General features: G+C 41.3%; 1 protein-coding gene across 6 annotated transcripts in view; it reads left to right on the forward strand.

Moving 5' to 3' along the window:
• Positions 1 to 456: 456 nt before the first annotated feature.
• Positions 457 to 26,357, forward strand: part of shisal1b (shisa like 1b) — a gene marked incomplete at its 3' end in the record, with an annotated part of 101,113 nt that continues 75,212 nt past the window's right edge. For 3 of the 6 annotated variants that reach the window (XM_079347081.1, XM_079347078.1, XM_079347082.1), the window contains exons 1-2: positions 457 to 517; positions 19,838 to 19,933. Of the gene's footprint in view, positions 518 to 6,575; positions 6,736 to 19,837; positions 19,934 to 26,357 lie in introns of all 6 variants that reach the window. The other 3 variants (XM_079347079.1, XM_079347080.1, XM_079347084.1) reach the window with 3 other exon arrangements.

The raw sequence follows: 26,357 nt of genomic DNA on the forward strand, positions 1-26,357 counted from the left end.
TCTCTGGCAAATACTTAAACGTGCTTTACAATCTTCGTTTGAGCTTTATTTTACATTAGTCTCATGTATCTTCAAAGCCCAATGCCACTCTTTTTTTTAAGTGTTAAAAAGAAATATTAGAGGAAATGTGAGCAATATAAAAAATAATCATTTGCAAATATCTCACATTCACAAGGGATATTGTCAATATAGTATTAAAAATGTTGTGCTTCCATAGCATGAATAACGTTTTAGGCAACACTATGAAAGGCATGATAATCCATTACCAAGCAATCATTATAACAAGTAAACACTAAGAAAAAAAATCGTCTAATCTATTTCCTGCCCGACCATATTTATGTGTCACACTAATATAGAGCATCTTCTTATCTGGTACGGACCACGTGGGTGTTACTTTTAATGCATAGGTGCTGCCGGTTTGTTTTGGATATAGGACACGAAACACTTCCAGTATTTCCACTTTTAAAAGTCGGAGCCTGCTTTTTCTACTTTTCTTGGAGGCCGCAACAGACAGCAGGTGAGTACTGTCACATCTCGTCGTACTTGCTCAGGCTCACGTTTTGGCATGCAACATATTTATAGTCCTAACATGTATCGGACTATATATTCAAATAAATGTATTCCTCCTATTCCTGCTTTAGACGGTGAAAAATGTGCGAGTTCATGTGACGTCACTCATTTGCTTATTTGTTGAAGACTTTAGGGTTGTTTTTAAAACACACCTAGTCAATTTGAAGAAAGAAAAAAAAAACCGTTTATGTAGCCTACCTGTAGGCCTGTGTGTTTTGGGTCTGCGTGTAGGATTTACATAATGCATTTAAACAGGCATGAGTAGCCTACCGAAGCACCTTGATATGATGCAGGCTGCTCACCCACTCCTCCCAGTATACATAAAGACAGGCATTCAAGTGTAATGAAATAAATAAAACAGCATTTGAAGCTTTCTTTTTACTTTATTGTTTTTAATTTAAAATGAGCAACTACGAGGTAAAAATGCACAACATTCAATACGAAGTCCTGGAAGCAGAATAAAACAGGGAAAAAAGACTCAAGGGTAAGGCAGTTTAATCCTTGTCCACACTGACACCTTGTGGTCGTCGAGGGTAGTTGGTGCGACGACGTCCAGTGATGGGTATTTCGGGTTTTTAGTAGTACTTTATACTTTCTTGAGCTCAAAAGCCTAAATTGATGAGTTATTTACAGATATTTAATTTGAAAATCGATATCCGCACTCCGGAGTGTAGCTTATGTGTGGCTAGCTCCCAACTCCGAAACAATTTTCAGTTTCGATCTTCATGCAAAGTGATTGACAGTCATATTTCTTTAGTCTGTATGTATACCTCGTACTTCTGAATGAAATAACATGACATGCTGCCTAAACGTTATGTCTTTAAAAGAGGCAAAAACTGTAAACTGTTTTCTCTTAGGGTTTCAAACAGAGCCAGTGCCATATAGTATATCCCGAAATGCATTGCGGCACAGCCATGGTTTTCCTTTTTTCAAAATTAAACTTTAAACAGGCACACTACTTCACATCATTCATTTAAAAGTGAACGTGGAGTAGCGTTTGCTCCTCGGTTGATAGTGATTGTTTTAGGGTGGAAACTTTGGAAACCGTAACTTAAAGTCGTATGCATCACACTCATTATCCCTGATCTGACGATTGTTACGTTAGCTTTGCGCAGTGGCAGTATCGTAGCCTATGAGGTTTATCCGAGGCGCGATTATTGCTAGTTGAAAACTTTACCCAATACCCCGCCTAGACGACTTGAAATATAGTCGGCGACGGCAATTTTTGACGGTCTCTAAGGAGACTCAAACCGTTGTAAAATAATATTCTGACGAAATATGGATATACGATAAACTGAAGTGCTTCATCACCTAGAGTACTTCCCAAACGGTACATATTAGTACGCAGATATTACAAAGTGCATGAGTGTCAACAGACAGTCTGCTTATTCAAGGCATTTACAGTTAAAGCTATTTAATTAAGATGATTTTAGCTGTTAGTTTTGGGGAAGTTAGCGGTCATACGTACATTGGTGCAGTTCCATTATCATTTACAACTCTCACTCAGTTGATATTAATGTCGTTTTTGTTGATAACCGTATATTAATTATTCTCTAAAGATCACGCTGTCGTACTCCAAAGGCATTGTAGAAAGGTCATGCTTTTTAGTTTCCTTTTTGTGCCCAGATGTTAGGCCATATTGTGGCTGGGTTTTATTTATTTGTTATTATTAGTCTCAACGTTGGTTTTATATGAAGAAGCAGTTAGCTTTATTATGTATTGGTATATTTCATTGTGATGTGAATTTAATTACATTTCTACACGGCACGGTTATCAAGTGTTATGCACGGGAGTCGGATAAATCGAGGAGCACCAACACAGACGCACAGGAACGTGTACGTCATTTCCGCTTACAGCTTCTTTAAGATTTTGTGTATTACTTTAACGTTGTTGGTAAGCTTTTAATGTTGTATAGTTTGTATATAGATGGATTATTAACCATCGACGTTTATACATGAGCGGACCACGCATTCACAGCAAAAAAACAAAACAATTACAGCCGCGTAGTTACTTTTGAAATTTCAGGAGGCGCGTCTATTTTTTTCAAAAAAAATGCTCACAGTTCACTTTGCTCACTTTCTAGAACTTTATGACAATTTACAGGGTTTTTGGAGGGTCCAGTGTGGTGAAAAACGTAACTTGTCTGTCTGCGTTATTATATAAAATATTTAATTTGCAAATAAAAGCACACCCACGGCGAACCGTGACACAGACGTGTCGTTGCGTCGTATAGACCCTCAACGTTGCCAGTTTATCGTCAGCTTTGCGCAGTGGCAGTATCGTAGCCTATGAGGTTTATCCGAGGCGCGATTATTGCTAGTTGAAAACTTTACCCAATACCCCGCCTAGACGACTTGAAATATAGTCGGCGACGGCAATTTTTGACGGTCTCTAAGGAGACTCAAACCTCTGTTGAAAATAAGGTCTTATAGTTGATAAGGGTGTAAAAGCTTCTTCAACAACATATTAATTGTAGGATTTCCCATGTGAGATCTATCTGAGCAATGTCAGTGAACTGAGTTGTTTATATTAATTCTTAAGATGTAATTTACTATTCTTCTGAAGACAGACTGCACATTTAGAAAATTAATCATAAAGAACTGTCAGTGAGTGTAGCATTAGAAACACTATTTTAGATGGTTATGCAACAGCATAATACAGGAAGACAAACTGTTTTGAGCTGCACTTGATGATGTGGCATGAGACTATTGAATTCCCTTTTCGTAGTCAAGTTTTAGTGTTTGATTGAACTTGCTTCATGAGTTTGAGTTTTCTTTTAATATATCGACTGGGCATTTTTCAATATCCTGAGTCTTACCTCTGCAGATACTGTGCTTTATGAAGCAGCATATTTATGTAATACTGGCTTTGTATGAGTGTTTTTAAGTCACTCCTACAGAGAAATGAGAAACTTAACATAAATTGTAAAACAAAGGATTCTGTTCATGTTGCAATGTTTTTACCAGAACAGCAGAGGGCACTCTGACACAGGTTATCGGCGAGTGGCTTGAGATGGGAAAACAGGATGAAGACAGAGAAGTCTTTGGTTTGTTCAAATCGACCAATACAACACGCAAGCCTTGTTTTTGACCAAGGGGTGAAACGATTTATAGATTTTAAGATGGCAGAAGTGGGACCACAAAGACTTTTTGTGACTTGACGCTGATCATTCAATCAAAAAAGTAGAGTTAAATAGTGAGTGAGATTCCCGTTCGTTTGTGAAATGATGTTTGACTCCCCTGTAGAGAAGCATAATTGCAGTTATCCCTGATTAGAAGAGAGGGTTTGCTCTTTGGCAGTCACAGGGGTAGAGGGGTAATCAAGTCAGTTTTCTCATTAGGCAGATGAGCTCAAAGCCTCTTGAAACACTAACATGCAAAGTCATTTGAGTATACTTCTTTTTCTCCCTCTGTCACTACGACATACATAAAAAAAATTATGTGTTGGATCATTATTTTCACCTTACATTCAAAATGTGTTGCTCATAATTACGACATAGTTCAGAACATTGTTAGTCTTCATCAGATATAGTGTATCAAGAGTTTAATCCAATGATATGATATATTACAATGAGATGTGGTGTTTGATGTCATTTGGTTGCACCTTATTTAATTGCTTTTCAAAAGTTTATATTCTGAAGCATTGTGCAAAAATCAAAGACAGTAGACTGGCTGTTAATAAACGTTTTCTTGTGTATGATTTCACCTCAGTTCAAATGAATTTCAGCAAACTTCACCTTTCCAAGTTAAATAATAAATAATTAAAAATCACATTGTGTCAAAATGACAATGAAATATTTCCATAGTTTTCTAGTACTCTCGTGAAGTAAAACTTCTGATAGTAATGTGGCGCTGACGGCGTTTGTCGGTAATACTGACGTTCATATGAAATAGATCTGTGACGCTGAGGTGATGGTAGTAACATTTGTCCTAAGCACATCTTTCATTTCCATTTTAATTGAGATCCTGTTCCTAAAGTTTGAAAACTAATTGTTTGAATAAGTATTTCAAATCATGTTAAACTTTAAAACTCTTACACTCACTCATGCACAACATCAAATCTACGTCTTCAGCTTTATTTTGAAATTCCTACCGCATGCCTTTTGGACTGTTAACAAGCAAGAGGCAAGCAAACATTAGTAAGCAGCCAAGATTAAGAAACATGATATTTACTCCTCTCTCGGGACAAAACCGCCATGTGGCAATATTGAGGATATAGATTCTGTCGAGGAAATGGTCAAGACTTGACTCCACACAATAAGACTCCTTAGACTGAGATGGCTTACGTTGATGAAAGTTAATGCATCAGATAAGAAGGCCCACTCATTTAGACATGATTCAACATCACACTTGTGGTTCGGTTTCATGCTCAAACATAACTGCCAGACACTTCCAAATGCTCTGCATATATTAAAAAAAATCAGGTTTTTCTTTTTTCATCTTTATTCGATTGCCATCTAAGATCCTGTCTGGATGAAAAACAATCTCCCCTCGCTACTCGTCGTTTAAGTAGTGGTAGCAGCATTTGATACAGGCTCTTCATGCACTGTTACATGTCTCCTTGGGTGTATTGATTGTAGTGCTACATCTCATGTTTAATGTAACATAAGCTGCTCCAAGTCACCTCAGCAGTCTCTCTCTCTCTCTCTCTCTCTCTCTCTCTCTCTCTCTCTCTCTCTCTCTCTGACCATTCTGCGTCTGTCAAACAAAACTTTGTCTTGTATCAAGATTCCAGTTAAACAAAAATGAGATCAAAACTTCGCAGCGTAAACACACATTTTACTTTCAAACAGCTCGACAAACTAATGGCTTAAACAGAACAGAAAGACAATATCTTTTCATGACTTATTTTGTCGGACTCCCTTAATGTGTGACCACAAAAAAAAAAACAACAGATCAGAGAATGTCCAACAGGTGACTTCCATTGCCCAATAAAAAGCCTCTTCTCTGAGTCAGAAGTAAGGTTAGAGGTGGGCGATGTGACCTTAGACTCATATCAGATTACTTAATGAGCTTTTTCCGTATTAACATTAATTGAGCATATGAACACAAGTTCACAAACAGAGACCCCCTTCTCCCCCTTAAACAAACCTGCTGGACGGACTCCTCTCTATGCATGACATCAGAGAAAGATGTTTTAAAAGTCACTGAGCATTTAGGTCTCTGTAGCTTTGAACTAAATGTGAGTGTGTCAAGTTGCTGCTCAAAACACCATATTTCCTGATATGACTATCACAATAAAATCACCTCAAAAGCTTATAAAAGTGTGGACTTTTATTGCGAAAGATTTGGTGGAAATAGAATGCCTTGATTATTTTTGGACTATCGGACTTATTACAAATCTATATTTTGTCTTACTTTTATTTACCCACCAGCTAAGTGGATGAGCAATCAGTGCTGCCTTGTGTGTGCTCTATAACCAAATGTGTGTACTCAAACCAGTGATGACGAGATGGCCACAATCCAAGTCTTGGCAGAATGCGTGCTGATACCAGTTCATCGCACACGCCTGCTAGATTCCAGATTGAGATTGTTATGACACAACAGATTCTGCTGCTGACAAGGGTTCATGTCACATTTAATGCAGAAGTCTGTCAACAGGTTCTGATATCATCAGATACCAATGTGCGTCGGTGCATCCTTCATTTAAAGACTCCGGGGTTTTTTAAGTGATTTCGTCTCTTCCGAGTAATTTGATTATTGAAATAAGATGGCTCTCGCCTTCAGACAAATGGAGCATTTGGTGTCTTACCAAAGGTGAAATGGAGGTTTTGAAGATTGGTTCGTGTTTACATAAATTACTCGAAGGTCGGCTTTTGCGTTTAATCTTCACTCCGTAAGTATGACCCATGATGCACTGCTTTAACTGTCCCACAATCATGGGGCATTGATCCCTCCGCACCCAAATGGAGCTCCAAGGTTAACGTTGTCTGTGTGTGGTCCTGTTGACCAGCAGATGACCTGCTGTTTTCTGCATATTCATTGCATAGTTCTTGTCTTTTACAGCACATCTTTCAAGCTCTGAGGAGATTTCCGATACCACAGACAGCTCTTCATCTGTGTGAAATGATATGTCAGGACACGGCTTTGATCTACGTGGACGGCAGCTGGAGACTAGCCAAACGTAAACAAATGAAATGAACAGCATCCCAGGACTCGTTTCTAGGTAACCATGTGACAGCAGCGACAATTGCTATGGAAACCAGCGTATCCTCTCCGTCTCTCAGTTCTTTGAGGCAATGTGTGAGAATCTTCCCTTTCCTGTGAATTGCTTTTTCTTTCCATGTTTGACAGTTGTGGAGGAAGACACCGTCACGTCATTGGAAGTCATTTCCCCTCATTCTCCATACAAGCTGGAGAACAAATTCAGACAGGCCTTTTTACTGAAAGCTAGACACCGGGGAGAAATCACAGTTGATAATAAAACGTCACTGGTGGGGCTGAGAAAGCTTTCTGAAATACAAACACCACTTCTGTACATGACTGTGCTCCCTGCTCTTGTGATTTTTCTGCCACTTGTAGTTATACTAAACTCTATTACAAATGAAAACATGTTTGAGACCAGAGTAAACAAAAGGTAGCGTTAATCATGTTCCTCAGATCTTTTGTCCATTATGTTAATGTGCAATCGGCAAATAAGACGAAGGTTTTTTGTTTTCATCCGGTTTATCACAAATCCAGTTACAACTCGATGCTCCAAATGGGAGGAAAAAAAGGCTTATCTTCAAAGAGGGAGACATCACAGACGCTGCTAATAAAAAAAACAAAAAACAGGTGCAAATCTAAAAGAGGTGCTTTGATTTGCGGCCAATTATGGACATCCTTGTTGCATCACCTACCCTTCCTCTTTCCTCAGAGACGATCAGAAGAATTAGCCCCGTTATTCTGAGATAACCAGAAAAATGCAGAGATCACACGAATGAAAGGAAACCTCAAAAGTTAGAAAATTATTCAACACACCCAATTAAACTCAATCCAAACCCTCTAATGCCATCTCCCTCTTAATCACTTCGGATGTACAAGAGGTTGCCCCCAATTAGCTGCCTCCTGTGACACCCTGACACCCGGCTTCACCCTGATTGTGTTTCAGCCTCAATTACTGCAAACCCTTCAGGCATTCAGGTGATGGGTCTCCTCCACTCTTCTCTTTTTCTTTGTCCTCCTCCCTCTCATTCTAAGGTGTTGTTAAAAGATGGTCACTCATGTTTAGGAATATTACAGCCTTAAACTACATGCATTATTATTACGTATCCTTGTGCAAGACTTGGCCTTTTCCATGCAGATAAAACAACTTGACACTGTTTCATATATATATTCTGGATTAATGCTTGTTATGGAGTATGACGGGCTATCAGGTTTACTTTAGGTGTGATTTTTGCACGTTGAAAAACCTAATAGTCTGCTGTAGCAACTTCACACATTTCTGGAATAAGTAATAAAAGTCTCCAAGAAGAAGAGAACATATTCCTTAGAAGTGGAGTTTGGGGCCGACAGACAGAATCTGTAATTCAAAATTCAATTTTTTTATTTTGCCAGCAAGCACTTTACTCTGGTTATTATTAATCGATGATATATAACCCTCAGAACTCCAAAGTACAAGTGGCCCGTCAGGACCTTCGTAACAGAGACATAAAATATCAAACAATGTGATGACAAAGAACACATCCTAGCATACTGTCTGCAAAAGGGCTTCCATTTTGTTTAATCATAGACATTTAAACAGGATCGTGTAAAATGCTAACCTGTGTCCAGAGTGCCATACTACTCATGCGTTGTCAGAATCAAGATTTTTATCTTCTGAGATTTTAAATAGATTCATAACATCACTCTCCCTGCTAAGTGTTAAGGCTAGCTCATTAACTCGGTAGAATGCCAAATGGAGCTGCAATAAATTCAGCCACTCTCACAGATGACTGAAGTAAATCCTGAAGTATGCACTCATTCAAAAATAGACTTTGAATCATGAATCCGAAATCGTATTTAATCCAAAAATAATTATTAATCCAATCGTGAGACGCTCAAAGTTTCCCAGCCCTGATTGTCGATCTGATTTGATTCATGAGTAATGGAATGACGATAACGTTTCTGTCAATGTTCTTAATCGATAATTGAACGTCTTAACGATCAATGTTATTCATGAGACAGAAAATGCACGTCTTTTTCTGAGTGCGTTTTTTCTTGAAACCATCATAGCAGCAAAAACATGACCTGAAACATGAATTAACGAATAAACGCTCACTCAGTACGGCCCCTTCCTTTTGTAGTAATGACAATAGTGTTTCAGTAGTTTAAAGGTGAGCCAGTGTAAAACCTGGGCTTTTCTTCACCTAACTCCACTTTCTTTGATAGCTTCATGTCAATGATCATTGGTCACATTTCCCCACCTAAACGTTGATTCAGTTATCAGTTATTTAATGGTAGTATACAGATCAGCTCTGTGTTCACGCTGAAGGCAGGTTTTTGTGTCGCTCAGACACTCAAACGTGTTTTTCCACTCCTCCCTGTCCAACCATTAGTTGTGCCACCACTTGGGGAAAGAGAGACAGTCCCGCCCCACTCACAGAAAGTGTTCTACAGGCTTAATGGCAGAGTGTTGTCACAAGAGAACAATTGCAGGAGAACAAACAGACTTTCTGAACCAGAGAAAATACGTAGTTTGGCCTAAAATACTTGAAAGTGGGCTGCGGGGAGAGCGGTCCTACCAACATGTTGACACACCACAGTAAGGGAAGGGTTGGGGAGGAGGTGAGTTGGTGTGTGAGTATTGTTTGGGTTAAGTGCTTAGCTGTGACATCTACGTGATTGAAAGTTTCACATTATTTCATTAAGATTTACCTTGAGTAATGAGATTAAATACCCTGTAAAAATCGACTGAATTAAGAAGGTTAACATTATTTATTCAATTGATCACGTCTTTAAATAAACATTTCGGCCAGTATTTGTATCAGGTCCGACTTGAGAGCGGCAGATATCAAATATTATGCATGTTCTTTAATACACGCACGCACACGTTGTTAGAAAAGGGAACCCTGACTCGTTGAGATGATTGGGAGCAGAGCTCCGGTAGCCCCTGATAGCCTGTGGCTCAAAGAAATGGCTTTTTAAAAGGTACCAGTCTCCCCTGTTTCCTCAGGAGCCAGATGCTTTTAATTGGATTTCTTTGACAAGATTATTGCGTGCTCCGAGGCTCAGCTTGGATAGTGTGCAGTAAGTGAGTCTTTGTAGCCACTTTAATCACAAGCAAACTTTACAAAGAAAGTGGATTTGGTGGAAAAAATTACAATATGACCTGATGTTGTCCCCCTTTCCACCTTCCCACTTTTGCAAATTGCACAAATCATTGTGATCTGCCATGAAGCCTGTTGAGGCTTCATAAAGATACATCTTTTGAATCAGGAAGTCATACATGATGTGTAATATAAGTCAACGTAGTACCACAGATTTAGAGGAATGAAGGAGACATTTCTGCATTATCACTCTCATAGAGGGTAACGTTTAAATCCACCGTGTGTGAGAGACCTGTCTCCACCCGGGTACTCTGACCTCTTTAAACGAAAAACAGACTTAAGGAAGAGCATATACTGGAGGCAGTGAGTTACACCAACCAACCTTATAATCCCTGAGAGGAAGGCGCTTTTAAAATCCTATTATAACCGCATAGCAGGTCCAAGCCCGGTCAAAGCAATTAGTCCAAGTAAATGAACAACCTTTCTCAGTCTGAAGGGGCACAGGGATCGATTAGGAGAAGAAATAAGATCACACCATGCCAACTTGAATGGTGCATTGTTTAGTGTAATTGTGTCAGAATACTTAGCGCCCATCAAAGACAAGAGGCCTCCACTAGAACACTTAGTATTAAGGATATTACCTCCATAAGTGTCAGTAAGGGAATCCATTTTTACAGTGTGTACTAAAATTTACAAAAAATGTGCCCTGAAATGAATGTGGAATGTTTTAAAACAAAGCATTATTTATTGATTTTGAGTCGGCAGGCTAACCTGGTAAGACAGCTGAGAGGTAGAGGTTCGGTTTAAAAATGTATGTTTCTTTTTATAGCCCAATTCTCAGTGAAATCCAGCTTTGATTATGAAACAGCACGGGCAATGAAAATGTTCAGAACACAACAAGTGAACATGCTGTCTGTTTACGTAAAAGCAAGTTGTCCATAAAAGTGTCACTGAGAGGATTGTGCAGTGTTCAGACTATGAAGGCTTCCTGTAAGTGGCCTTACTGTGAGGGTGTTCTGTCAAAGTGCGACAGAGAGGCTCTCCAGGTGATAGAAAAGTATGAAGTGAGACATAAGCTACTTGTCTCCGGAGCTCAGCTGGACATTTTTTAACAAGGTTCATGGGTTTTTGAGGTTGGGACATTGAACTTGGAGTTTATTAAGACACTCATATTGACTCCGCAGTGTCATGGCCCTCACACTGTGTCTCATCTGTTCTCATATCATCACTTGTTATAGCCAGCTAAAAAAAGATTCTGGTGCCAATCTGACACCAGGTGATTTTGTCAGAAACATCAGGGTGTTGAACAAATTGAAGTGTGATGCCCCTAACCACGCTAAACTCCAAAGTATCAGGGGGAAACAAGTTTTCACTCAAGTCCGAGAATGAGTAATCTTCCTGCTGGGTCTTAATTTTTTTTTAATTTGAACACAAGAATTGGTAAGTCAAAGTTAGCATACTGTTGGCAAAGAAAACGAAACACAGTACTCGTTTTTGACGGTACGTGTGAGAGTAACAAGTTGATCCTTTAATAAAGTTACGCTACTGTTTGCCGTTGTCATGGAATCAGCTGATATTTGCAAAATAATTATGGTTATTGTGATGGACAGGAGTAAAGTACTCATTGGTGATCCAAAGTATCCATACAAAATGACAGATCAACACTTCACAACCAATTTCTGAGTGAACGTTTGTGAAAAACTCACATAATATAAAAAAGACTGAAGTGTCTTTACAAAGTTTCTCCTGCACCCTCAGTAATGCTTTCTTTTCACTGACACTCACATGTATGTACTTCTCTGTGATCCGTTGGTTGCACCACTGAACAGTCTAATGGGAAGTTCACTTAAAGCCGTTATTTCACATGTTAATGAAATTCACTAGTGACAGAAAAAAAAGTTTTGCCAAGAGTCATGATGACCTTGTTCTTTTCCTGCAGAGAGTTTGCACTTAGGCCGGAGTGGTGAGCAGACTGTCAATGCCTTGGCAAAGGAGGTACTCGTCTTTCACATTAAATGGGCTCGAACATTGTGCACAGGGGTCGTTGAGTAGTACTGTAGTACATGTTTTGATTTTTTTTTCTCTCCAATATTTCAGAGAGATCAAACTCCAATGTTTGTCTAAAAAATGTGCACTATGTATTCTGGTTTGAACTTTTTATGGTTCAATAAAACTACTTTTTTACTAGTTTTATTTTTTTCAACTTTTTTATTGAAAATAGCCAATCTTTGTTTAATTAATATTCTTTAAAAGTTACTCAAACAAAAATAGAAAATAACACTTATACATCTGACACAAAAACAAATTTTACTTCAGCTCTTTGCTACTTAAATAAACCATATAAATGCTATCTTAAAATTAATCCATTTAAATCAAAACATCATGAAAAATTAAGCATCGTTAACTTTTATGTAAGGATGATTTAGACTGGAAAAAAAAAAAGTTTTCAGTGTCATTAAAAACGAATTTTCACCCCAGTTAATATTATGTGTCAGGATGTTATGAAGGCTGAATTTGTTTGTACATGTGAGGCCGAGGTGACAAGTGTTCGACTCCACACAGCATGTTTGTCTTCATTTCATTTGAGTTCATCTTGGCACTTAATCCACTTGAACATTTATACGATATGCATAATTCACAGTGAAGCAGAATGTTTAATGTACCAAAGAGAGTACATTCCCACTGATGTTGTGGTGACTGGCTTCATGAAACATAATTAGAGTCCTTGTAAGTGCAAGTCATCCTTCTTTCTGAACAAATCCAATTTAGAGGACATAATCATAAATACTCGTCTGATGGCTGCTCATTGACTCCCCTCATGGTCCACAGAGTCTTGAGACTGCATTAGTATTTATTCTGAGATCACATGCATACATAAACAGACTATTTCTTATTGGTTATTAACAATCTGAGATGGGTCTTTATGTTGGATTTGTATTGGATTCTTAGTCACAGTTTTGTTGTTTGTCTTTCCTACAGTTTCTCCTGTGACGTCTTACAACACTCCTTCATGTCATATTCACAAGGAGTTCTGAGAGTGGCTACAGCTGGATGTATACTTGACTAAAGGAGGTTATCAGCTGTCCTTCTGATGTATGGTTCAGATTTCACCCTGGAAGCAGACGGATGTACTGCACATTAAACGACCATATGGTGCTTCTGTTATGTTCCCCACTGTAATATTATTTACACTCTTTTACTCACAGTCATTGAGAGTCATTATGGGAACATTTGTTTTTTTCTCAGTAGCTGGAGACTAATACTGTGCAATTGCTGTGTTCATGTGTTTTTTTTTTATTTAGTTCCATTATGTAGGGATCCAAAATTATGCAATAACCCCTCCACACAAGTATTCTTCTGATTTACATCTTGACTTGGAAACCGAGCTAGAGGGTACGTTAACATCACGGGGTAGAACGGTTGGCACTGCACCTGGATACTACGAGATACCAGGTTTCAAAACAATACAATCTTTGTTGTTTTAATGATCGATGGTGTCCAAAATGACCAAAGCTGGAGGAAACTTCATATCCTCAGTTTTCCACCTAGCCATCTTTTTCCGCTTATGAGAATCAGAATGGGGTTTTATTGCCAAGTACATTTACACATACAAGGAATTTGTCTTGGTGTTTTGGTGCAAAAACGGTTAACAAGAGAAATTAAGCCAAACTAGCAAGAAGTTAAATAAAACAAAAATAAATCCAAGGTTGGGTCGCGGTGGCAGCATGCGCAGTGAAATCCTGGGGGATATCCGAGGTGTTCCCAGGCTAGACGGGATTTAAAATCCCTTGAGCGAACTCTGAGTCTACCCCGGGGTCTCCTCCCAGTTAGGTGTGCCTGGAAAACCTCCCAAGGCAGGTGTCCTCAGTTCTATTTTGAACAAGAAGACGCAGCAATTGAAAGAAAGTTAACCTGCAAAGATGTGACAATAAGATAATCTGGTAACTTGTGACAGCCCTACGAGGTTCAGGTTGGAGAAAAGGCTCACTGAAATCAGAAGGAACCAACTGCATTAGACCTTGTCTTGTTGCATTTTCTCAATAGAACAAAAGCAGCAGTGTCATGACCACTGCTTAATCCTGGCCTGCAGTGTGTGTTTGTTCTTGATTGCAGGAGTGGACTCTGGTGTGCAGGAGTTGGGCTGCAGCTGCTCTTCATCTCCAATCAACACTGCTACAAATACTGGGCTTCAACTCCACCACTCTGCCAGATCTTAGACTCTGTTTACGCAGTCAGTTGTGGTCTTGCTGCTTATTAGAAAATTGATTCCCATTGTTCCGTATTTATCATTCTAACATTGTTCTCCTTCATTGACAGTCTCCCGGCGCTCAACTCCTGCCTCCATCCCACTCCTGCATCTTTCTGGACTCCTCCGACAACTCTTCACCCCAGCAACCTCAAACGCCCCAGCTCGACTCAGCCCTTGACCCTCCCCCGAACTTCTGGATCTTCATACAGTCCTGTTGATCATTAAACTCCCTTTTGCACCCGCTTCCTGCCTCTGACTCTGTGTTCTGCATTTTGGGTTCTCAAACTCTTAGCCCTGCCCAACAGTAAGATCTGGCCCTGAGATGAACCCAGCAGACACAGACCCCCGAGAGCCCTTGGATTTTTTAGTTGTTCAGACTGCTCTATCGAGCCAGGGCAGTCTTTTGGGACAACACGAGCAGGTTTTAAGAGCTCTCTCTGAAAACAACGAATCTATGTTAAAACAGATCAGTCTGCTCACTGGTCAAGTGGCCACCCTCACAGATCACCTCACCCAGATGGTCATTACTCCACCAGTGCTGGCCACGCCCCCTCAGCCTCCACCTCCTGCTACAGTTAACCTGGATCTTAACCCTACTCATGTGGGTCGTGAGCCCTTCGTGCCTGCACCTGAACGTTACAATGGCGATCTTGGCTCATGCAGAGCCTTTTTGACTCAATGTTCTTTAGTGTTTGAACAACAGCCCCTCTCTTATGCCACCGATCGCTCCCGTATAGCTTATTTGATTAACTCCATGTCAGGAACTGCACGTGATTGGAGTTCAGCCGTGTGGGAAAGCCAGTCAGCAGTGTGTTTTTCATACAAGGCCTTCATCACGGAGATGCAGAAGGTCTTCGATCACCCGGTCCGAGGAAAAGATGCTGCTAAACGTCTGCTCTCTCTCCGGCAGGGCCCTCGCAGTGTGGCTGAACTATCAGTGGATTTTCGTACCCTGGCGGCAGTGAGTGGATGGAACGATGAGGCTCTGCAGGGGGCGTTTCAGAATGCCCTGAATGACATTATTAAGGATGAACTTGTTTCCAGGGACGAACCAGAATCCCTTGATGAACTGATTTCGCTGGCTATTAAGATCGACAATCGACTCAGAGAGCGCCGTCGGGAGAGGGGTTCTAAACTCCAAAACGTCACTTCTGCAATGCCTGGCCGCTCTCTAACTAGAGCTCCCGAACAACCCCAAACTCTAAGAGTCGAACCAGAGCCTATGCAGTTAGGTAGAGCCCAGTTAACACCTGAGGAGCGAACCCGTCGCCTTGCCTCCAAAGCCTGTCTCTATTGTGGCCAGTCTGGCCATTTCATTGCCACCTGCCCCACACGTCCAGTAAAAGAGGTGGCTCACCAGTAGTGGGAGAGATCTTGGTGAGCCACACAGCTAGTTTATCTCCCTACCGTATTCAGCTCAGTGCCTCCCTCCTGTGGCAATTACAGTCATTATCCCTTTCTGCACTTGTTGATTCAGGAGCTGATGAGAGTTTCATTGATCGTTCTATAGTCCAACAATTGGCAATAGAGACCAGGGTTTTAGACACCTCCGTAGATGCTAAAGCCTTAAACGGGTTATTGCTAGCAAAGGTGACCCACCAGACTGTACCCATTATGCTCAGGTTATCTGGAAATCACCAAGAGAGAATCCAATTACACATCATGGACTGTCCTCAAACCCCTCTGGTTCTCGGAATCCCCTGGCTTAAATTGCACAATCCTCAGATAGATTGGTCTAAAGGGAGTATCACCTCATGGAGCACGTTTTGTCATACTAATTGTCTGCACTCTGCCCTTGTCCCAGCCTTCACCGAACCCCGTATCCTGCCTGAGCCTCCTGACCTTTCTGGAGTTCCTGAAGAGTTTCATGACCTTGCACCAGTCTTCAGTAAACATAATGCACTGTCTCTACCACCACATCGTCCGTACGACTGTGCTATTGACCTACAACCTGGAGCCCCTCTCCCCAACAGCCGTCTTTTCCACCTCTCCCGACCGGAACATGAGGCCATGGAAAAGTATATTCAGGATTCCCTTGCTTCAGGAATCATTCGTCCATCTTCCTCTCCGGTGGGTGCTGGTTTTTTCTTTGTGGGTAAAAAAGATGGAACCCTTAGACCTTGTATAGACTTTCGTGGGCTAAACAATATAACTGTTAAAAACAAATACCCATTGCCCTTAATCAATTCTGCTTTCTCCACTCTCCATGGAGCCACTGTTTTTACCAAATTGGACCTGCGCAATGCTTATCATTTGGTGCGCATCCGGGAGGGTGATGAATGGAAGACAGGATTCAACACTCCGCTGGGGCATTTTGAGTACCTGGTAATGCCTTTTGGTTTGACCAATGCCCCAGCTGTGTTTCAGGCCCTCGTGAATGATGTCCTTCGAGATATGCTAAACAGGTTTGTTTTCGTGTATTTAGACGACATCCTGATATTCTCCAAGACACCCTCTGAGCACAAGCAGCATGTACGGTTGGTCCTTCAGCGTCTACTGGAGAACAAGTTGTTTGTTAAGGCAGAGAAATGTCAATTTAACGTCCCTAAAATCTCTTTTCTTGGCTACATTGTTGCACAGGGAGAGGTGCAAATGGATCAGGCAAAGGTTTCTGCAGTGACTGAATGGCCAACACCCACCAACCGCAAATTGCTGCAACGTTTCCTGGGGTTTGCCAACTTCTACAGGAGGTTCATTAAGAATTACAGTCGCCTCGTTGCTCCTCTTACTGCTCTCACCTCAACACTGCTCCCCTTCTGTTGGACCTCTGAGGCGGAAACGGCATTCAAAGAACTCAAGCGTTGTTTTGCCACTGCTCCCATTCTGGTCCAGCCTGACCCTGCCCGGCAATTTATTGTAGAAGTGGATGCCTCAGATATTGGAGTAGGAGCAGTATTATCACAAAGAGCCGCTACAGATAACAAGATTCACCCATGTGCTTTTTTTTCCCGTAGATTATCTCCCGCAGAGAGAAACTATGACATTGGCAATCGAGAACTGCTTGCGGTGAAGTTGGCCCTAGAGGAGTGGCGACATTGGCTGGAAGGGGCAGAACAACAGTTTGTGGTATGGACAGATCACAAAAATCTTTCATACATTCAATCAGCAAAACGTTTGAATTCCAGACAAGCGAGATGGACATTGTATTTTGGCAGATTTAACTTTACACTAACCTACCGCCCAGGTTCCCGCAACACTAAGCCTGATGCCCTTTCACGGCAATTCTTGGAGGAGCCCAGTTCTGACCCGGAACCTATACTGCCACCAACCTGTGTGGTAGCGGCTGTTACATGGGAGATTGAGTCTCTGGTGAAGCAGGCTCAGAACCACCAAGCAGACCCTGGTAATGGTCCCCCTAACCGTCTTTATGTCCCTGATGCTGTCCGTTCTCAGGTTCTCATGTGGGCTCACGCCTCCCGTCTAACTTGCCATCCCGGCATGAACCGGACTCTAGCCTTTCTTCGTCGTCGGTTCTGGTGGCCTACCATGGATGCGGATACCCGTTCGTTCATCTCTGCCTGCTCCATTTGTGCTCAAAACAAGACATCCAACAAACCAAGCTCTGGTCTCCTTCGTCCTTTACCCATTCCCAGTCGTCCATGGTCACACATCGCTCTGGACTTCGTTACTGGTCTCCCCCCTTCAGATGGTAAAACTGTAATTCTCAATATTGTCGATCGTTTTTCTAAAACAGCTCATTTTCTAGCCCTGCCTAAACTTCCGTCAGCTAGGGAGACTGCTGACCTTCTGGTTAAGCATGTTTTCTGTCAGCATGGCCTGCCCACTGACATTGTCTCTGACAGGGGACCCCAGTTTACCTCCCAAGTCTGGAAGGCTTTCTGTTCTGCCCTGGGAGCCACCACCAGCCTTTCGTCTGGGTACCATCCTCAAACTAACGGTCAAACAGAAAGGACTAATCAGGAATTGGAGGCTGCACTTCGCTGTGTCACCTCCTCCAATCCATCCTCCTGGAACTCTCTACTCCCTTGGGTAGAGTATGCCCACAACACCCTGCCTAACGCCTCCTCTGGTATGTCACCCTTCCTTTGTTCTCTCGGCTACCAACCTCCCTTATTTCCTGCACAGGAGCAAGAATTGGCGGTCCCCTCAATTCAAGCCCATATGCGGCGATGTTTTAAAGTTTGGAGACAAGCCAGGAACTCTCTGCTCAGTTCTTCCACAAGAATGAAGGAACAGGCTAATCGCCGCCGGACTCCAGCTCCCAGCTACACCGCAGGGCAGAAGGTATGGCTCAACACTAAAAATCTCCCTCTCAAAGTGGTATCACGGAAGTTGTCACCCAGGTTTATTGGCCCCTTTGAGATTGAGTCCGTTGTCAACCCTTGTGCAGTTCGCCTCAAGCTTCCTGCCTCCTTTCGCATTCACCCTACGTTTCATGTCTCACAAGTCAAACCCGTTTCCTCTAGCCCTCTTTGCCCTCCCATTCCTCCCCCTCCTCCTCCCAGGTTGGTGGATGACCAGCCTGTCTACACAGTTAGACGACTGCTAAATGTGCGCAGGCGGGGCCGTGGTCTACAGTATTTGGTAGATTGGGAGGGGTACGGCCCAGAAGAGCGCAGTTGGATCCCACGCCGCCAAATCTTGGACTCGTCTGTAGTGCGGGACTTTCATCGGACTCATCCTGACAAACCAGGAGGTGCGCCAAGAGGCGCACGTAGAAGGGGGGGTACTGTCATGACCACTGCTTAATCCTGGCCTGCAGTGTGTGTTTGTTCTTGATTGCAGGAGTGGACTCTGGTGTGCAGGAGTTGGGCTGCAGCTGCTCTTCATCTCCAATCAACACTGCTACAAATACTGGGCTTCAACTCCACCACTCTGCCAGATCTTAGACTCTGTTTACGCAGTCAGTTGTGGTCTTGCTGCTTATTAGAAAATTGATTCCCATTGTTCCGTATTTATCATTCTAACATTGTTCTCCTTCATTGACAGTCTCCCGGCGCTCAACTCCTGCCTCCATCCCACTCCTGCATCTTTCTGGACTCCTCCGACAACTCTTCACCCCAGCAACCTCAAACGCCCCAGCTCGACTCAGCCCTTGACCCTCCCCCGAACTTCTGGATCTTCATACAGTCCTGTTGATCATTAAACTCCCTTTTGCACCCGCTTCCTGCCTCTGACTCTGTGTTCTGCATTTTGGGTTCTCAAACTCTTAGCCCTGCCCAACAAGCAGTTCTTTTGAAACACTACTGGATGCACATACTGTACACATACCGTTGTCTGCACACGTTTGCAACCTGCACCTTTATTCCACTGGCCAGTGTGAGTGATCTGCCAGGCATCCTGCTGCAGACAAGAAGGTGCTTTATTTCCAATTCTCTTTGAGCTGCTTGAGAACAAGTCAGGAACCAATCCCCGTCTGTAGAAGGGAGTTTGTATAAAATAAGCTAAAAATAACTCTGTATAGAAAAGACCTCCAACAGCTTTGCCATTCAACTCTTTCTTTCTTACTCTGCATGTCATTATCTTTTTGTTAAAGGAAGAATCACGGTGCTGGAGTCAGCTTGAATTCTTTGAGCGGTAGGTCAGTCAATGAGACCATTTCTGACATTTGCTGTACAAAGCTCCTCAGTGTCAACACCACTAAGTCTGCTCTATCAGAAAGTGGATCTATTGACTTGTGGGGAATGTCAATGCAGAAGCCAGCATGGAGGAACAAGGACTTAGCTAGATTTACTATTGGATTTCTGTCCTAACCTTCAACCTGTTTCTGCCACAGTGGTTATTTTTCTGCAAACAGCAGACTGATCTGGCTCTTTGTCCCGTTCTGGTAGGTCATGAACACCCACGCAGAGACTTGGGAGTGATGGAGCGTCAGTACATGGTCAACATCCATGACAAATCTTCTGTCAGACAGGTTTTCATTCCAGGTACTAAACACAATGGGCAAGACATTGTCTTAAAGCCAAGGCAAAAACACCATCGAGCAGAGAAATCATTTTCTTTTGACAAATACGATTACAAGAAACTCTTTATCATGCCATGCATTTAAAAAAAGAGAGAGCCCATGATTAAAACTTAAAACATTTTAAACTAAACGAACCATGCACAATCCTTGGGAACAGCAATTACTCTACCTCCATGTTGGGATACAGAGACTTTGAAGCCAACAGGAGTGTACAGAGCATAACAAACCCATCTGACTCTTATGCAATAAATACTCAAGATGCGTAAAGCCATCCGATCTAAAGAAACTCATGCATATAGTATGAACATCAAGAAAAACAAACTGTTAAAAACACCATCTGGTCATACTTATGTTAAAATGGTACATCACTGGGGATCTCTTTTCTTAGATCTGGCTTTTAAATACATGTTTAGTATGTGAAAATGCCTGTTCAAGACCAGGGTGTAGGATAAACACCAACAAGGCCAACACAGCAACTAATCTGCCTTCACTTTGAAATATCATGGTTGTAAACACCTTCTGTTACCCAACACTGCCTAAAGGTAATTTAAATCCTCTTAATAAAGAGGAGAAGAATTAAGAGTAAATCCATGGTAGCTTTCAGAGAAATGTTATACAGATGAGGAGATTCTGGAGATAAACTGGATTCCCATTTTGTAATTGAAAAACTAAATTTAAGACACTTTTTAGACACTGAGGTTTTTGTTGTTGTTGTTGGTTTATTTAAACTATCAATTTAACTAAAAACTCTCTCCGGACTCTGTCCTTGATTTTAATCAGATATGTCCTCTTATAAAGTGACCATGATAACAATATTAACCTAAAGGAAAAAAAAGGTGATCTCCAGCACATTAAAAAAAACCCGAACAAGCTCCAGCAAGCTTGACATGCCTGGGAAAAGTAAAAATGCGGGAACAAGAGCTCCTCGTCACGTCGCTGCCATACTTGGCTCCTCGTCCCTGAGTGCTCAGGTGTGCAGCAGGTGAAGGAGGAGGAAGAACGGAGGAGAGAGAGAAGAGGTGTGCAACAGGTAGAGCGAGAAACAGAGAACAGGTCCCCACGTAACAACTACACTCTTCTTTATTTTATGAAGCACTCATTTTGAGTTCATTGAATGGGTCTTGCCCAAAAATATCACCATCAATACTAATATCAAGATGTTGATAATGTCTACCTTACAGCTAAAGTTATACACTTTGTATCTTAAAGAAACAGGAACTCTAAAAGAAGCATCACAACACTTAACATGTACAATTGGAGGCGACAAATCAATGAGAGTTTCTGTGGACTTGTTTCTTTAACTTTACACGTTAAAAAAAAATCCCATGCATAAATAAATACATCGACAAGCGGACGCATCATTCAAATATACAATACAGAATGAGATGCATGAAGGGGAAACGAGGATGGGATTTAAGTTTGAGCAGCATATGCAACGGTCTGCTGCGCAAAGAATCTGTCAAAATCTCTCATTGTTTTGTGTAAGACAGGCAATACAAAGCTTAGCAAGGATTCAGTCAACAACACAAACAGCTTTGCATAAGATTGTTAAAAAGCAATTCAACCAGAAAGAGACAAATTGTTTGTCACACTAATACAGTATGTATGAGTGAGGGGATTATTTGAACATCAATACATGTGCAAGCAATTTAAAGGCTAGGTTCTCGTGTACTGATAAGAAAGCACTACACACCGTCAGCTTCAAGCTTAATATCCGATGTGAAAGAGAAGACACAGGATATTGGCTGATGTGTCAATTGAATAGTCAGCTCCATTTTGAGCGCTTCCTATAATTATAGATGGACAGGGAGAGAGTGCGGAAAGTTGCTTTTATTCTGAATTCTGTCAAACACAGTTCTATGCTGTGACAGCCACGTTCAAGTCATTGGGTGCAATACATGTCCTCCTGCAGAAACCGATTACTAGCTGTTAAGTTTAGAACACATTACTGCCCATTGTCCGCCTTGCTGCTCCCTGCAGGGCAGCCAAAATGATCACCAACAGGTTGTCCAGTGTTAGCACCTTGAATCACAGAAGCCATTTTACTTTTGAAAACTTTGGACCTCAAGAGACAAGCCACAACTTTAGTTTCTCTGCAGCTTGTTGTCTCCAGAACAGCATCATTCATGTTTGTTTATGTGAAAGTGTGGTATTCTGTTGTCTTTTATATTGGGAGCTAACAACACTAACCGTGATGCTCAAGCCAAATGTCTTGTTTTATAATCGGTAACAATTTTGGGGGGAGGATCTCCTATGTCCATTTGGACCCGAGGATGAACTTGTTCAAATTCAACGTTCCTTCACCATGCCATCTTCCATCTGCCATAACTTTTATTGTGACAATAGTTTGACACTTTTATGCCCGCTGTCTCAGTCACGTTCTCGAGATTACTCAGGAACAGCTTTTTCAAGTTTTGTAACAATTCCAGATATTTGTTGAACAAGCACATAAGATGCAGTCCTTTATTGTTATTGTAACCAGTACAACAACATTTTTAAAAAGCATTCCGTTAACTCCATAGTGTGCAGTTTCTCTGCAGCTCTTTCTAGTATCATCTCTTTTATGCCATATGGAGTTTACAATCCTGTTAGCTACAGGTAAAGTAATTGAGCTCTCAAACTACACTACTACTTTGGTAAAATAAGGTATATCATTGCATCTCAAACACCACTACGTCTTTTGAAACTTGATATTCAACAAATTGTCTCGTTGAGTTTACTCTACAAAGAGCTACGTTGTTTAAAAGATCCACAAGTTCAATTCTCAAAGTAGCCAATCGCTGATCTGAAACCTTCCCAATAACACCCCAACAATTCCCCAGCTCTGTTCTGTGCTGTGAACATCCCTCCTGCTTGTTTTGGCTCCCATCCATAGTGCCATCTGAGCCACCAGCTCGCTGACTAAAACCAAGGCTGTCTCCCACAGCCTGGAACCTGGGGTGCTTGTCTGCCATCCATGCTGCCATACAGAGCTCAGTCCAGCTCAAAAGAGTAGATGAATAATACACAAACACAGTCCAGAGGTTATCTATTCAGCCAGTGTGCATGGATCTGTGTTTCTCTTTCTTCTTCTCTGTAAGTTGCACATCAATGGTCAGTGTGTCCAAGGATGAATTCTTTTTCGCTCAACAGATAGAGCGGGAGCAGAAATGGGCATAACTACATGAGGCAGACGTTAGTTTAAAAACCATATAATAGCTGTGATTAGCAGTTAAGACTGATGCATTTGTGTTTAGAAACATCCCGATGGCATTATCTAATAAATTCCACAAATAATGAGCCTGGTTTCGACTAGAAGGAAAATACTGCTGTTGTGGAAGTGGAAAATGTGCCGATAGCAGTTGCTAAGAGACTGCTGAGGTGTTGCTGTTGGACAGTGATAATTATACGGCTGGAATGTGATCACTTGTGAATAATTTATCCAGCATGAGATGGAGCGACAGGAGCGCAGGGAATGTTGCATCCCTCGTATGTGTCAGAACCAAAGTAAAAACAGTGATGAAAAGTCGGCTAATGGTGCCACTTGGAAGACCTCCGGCGTAGCCAAATGAAAGATGGCCATGCCACTGAGTGTGAGATAAACAAGCGTTGTAATGATTTTGGCTAGAGGATTGTTCAGATGGAGAAAATGAATGACAGATCCTGCATCAGGAACCAGTGGGTAGCACAGCAGACATGTAACAGCTTGTTACCACAATGAATATAACAGCTGTCACAACTTGCCAAGTGAGAACTGGATGACTGCTCCATTTTGTTAAGCAAAATTTAAATTGCTTGTCTCCTTCAATACACACATTCTTACATTGACTTTGCCTTGTTTGGCATTTTCCACAGATTTACAGGAGCAAGCATCAGTCCTGGGGACTGTAAGCACTGTTTTAGATTGTTTGTTATATTGATTGACAATTTGTTTTGAGGATTATCTGACTAAAAACATTCAATCAACCTTTCAGGCCGGGCCTGTACAGTGATGGACTCATGTCAAAATAAAAATGTTTTTTAAAAAATCACTACAACTTGAAAAGACATTTTATTGTCAAATCCAACCTATTGTAAAGCACTGACAGCTGTGTCAGTTTATGAATTTAATCCTTATTTCCAAATTTATTCAGAAATGTTTCATAATTTGAGCATGTCTCTATTTTTCCATGTATCTCAAATATTGCTGTAAATATGACAAAATGTCCATGCCCAGTTTATTTGAGCACATGTGCAAGTGGGGAGGGGAAAAAAAGAAATAAAGAATTCTAATGTTCATCATGTTCATAATTTGAACAGAACATATCCTGCTCAATGACAAAAGTAGGAAAGTAAGAAGCTAATAGAGAAAGTCAGTTTTTAAGTATTTTAGCATTGTGAGTTTAATTTGTGTTGAATAACTTTGCAGCAAACCTTGGGGCTTTTCTAGTTACATGGATACTATACATAATGAGATAGTAGAAGTAACAGAAGATTTAATGTTGGGCCAAGTGGTTCTTTTTTGCCCTTAGGTGCCCTCACTGGTTAAACTGGCAATGCACTATTTTCAGCTTATTAATGCAACACCATGCAGGGCACCAGGTGGGACAGCACTCGAGAGCTACAAATTGCTGTTGCTGGCAGTGTAAAAGTGAGTATAGCTGTATCTATTATCCACTAACATTCTGGGTGGAGAGTTACCATCTTTGTGTTTTCTTCAGGCTGTATTTGACAAAGATGTGATATGACAAGGAATATCCTTTTGGACTGTTTAACACTCATACTGCCTATATGCCAGGCTCTCAAATGTTAGCTTCAGATTGATCTCAATTATTTATCTTTTTTAGGTATTTAGCATTTTAATATGTCACTGTAGTGCACTCAAACATGGGTTTGTACTGCAGTAAGGGCACAGTCATATTAGGCCTTATACGCTGCCGAAGCATTATTGTCACCGCTCCCCATTTTCCCTACTGGCCTGCACTCACATTGCTCCAGGTCCAGCTGCGCCAGAGAATGGTTACCTCATGTACGTTAGTCATCATGCACACCCTTTAAGCTGCATCTCAAGTCACTTAAATGTCTCCTCACTCCTCTGTCGAACAGGAAGTATGTCTAGACCTGCCCTGTTAAGGAGTATTCCGAAGCTTTTAAAGCTGCTTGGGAGAGTGAATCAAGAAGGTAAGAGGGAAATCTGAGGAGTGATATGAGAGGATACACGAGAGCCGACTGCATGGAAGTCCCTTTGCTGACAGGCACACAGGCATCGAGTTTCCTTTATTGATTGGTTGCTGCAGTGGATTGGACATCAGTGAAATATGATTTGGGGTTTTTTTCTAGAAAAAAACAGCACAACACGTAACATAAGATCTATTTTCTGTGTAAAAATGTCACATGTTACGTTGCTACTTTATCTCTCCTGAAAATACAGCGAGTGGCACATCTGTGCACAGCTGATGGATTGTGGGCACCCCTATCGTGTTTCAGCTGTGGCTCCCTCAGTCATAGCAAATAGGACGAGGCTGCAGATTGTTCATTGCTGTGCCACAACATGCATTTGCCTACAAGCCTCTCCCTACTCTGCTGTCAATCATTTTATTTTAGCACATCACCTTTGCCCAAATCTGCCCAGAACCTGAAGCCCATCAAAGCGTGGAAAAAAGGGTTTACTTGCAGAAGGATTGCTTTAAAAAGAACAATCCTTTCAGAGATGCACAAAAGCAAACAATCTTTTATGATGAAAGGCGGCAGATTCAATTTTTTCCACATGAAGTTGTCAATTGTGTCTTTCCTGCTTGATATAGTGACTTTAGAATGAGAGCACCTGTGGCTGCTTCTATGGTTTATTGAACCACAAGAATTTTTTTTTGGTATAATTTTATTATTCACTCAGGTCGTGATTCCATTGAATTGCTTGTCGACTTACCTCTATCAGGACCTGAGATTGTGTTGTATACTTTCACGGAGCTTTCACTGTTTGTAAATGTCAGGGATAACACAGTGTGTGAGAGATTTGTGAACGACGCTTCAAGAAAAATAGGTGTAAGAAATAAAATGGATTTCATTTTTCATAATGTTTTTCAACTTCGTTCATGTGCTAAAATCAGATTTACAGAAGGAGCATTTGAAATATTAGAAATGTGTGTTGTTGTTTTCACAGGGAGAAATAAGAATAACTTTAAGGAATTGCAAAATGCTTTACCTTTGTTGTTTCAATGCCATCAAAGCTCATCAATTCTATTGTCTTTTTCAATGTTAGAAAATGTGTTTTTCACCATTCTCCCTGATTTGGTTTCGCAGATTAGATTTCTTTGGTTTAAGGTTATCAACGACCAAGGGAGCCTGGGGCCTTCGTCTGTTTTGGGGCTTTTTATTGGACAGGATAGCTAAACAGAGACAGAAAATGTTGGGAGGAGAGAGGTGGCCTC

This window comes from Symphodus melops (genome assembly GCF_947650265.1).
Source record: "Symphodus melops genome assembly, chromosome: 6".
In the NCBI taxonomy this organism is placed as follows: domain Eukaryota; kingdom Metazoa; phylum Chordata; class Actinopteri; order Labriformes; family Labridae; genus Symphodus; species Symphodus melops.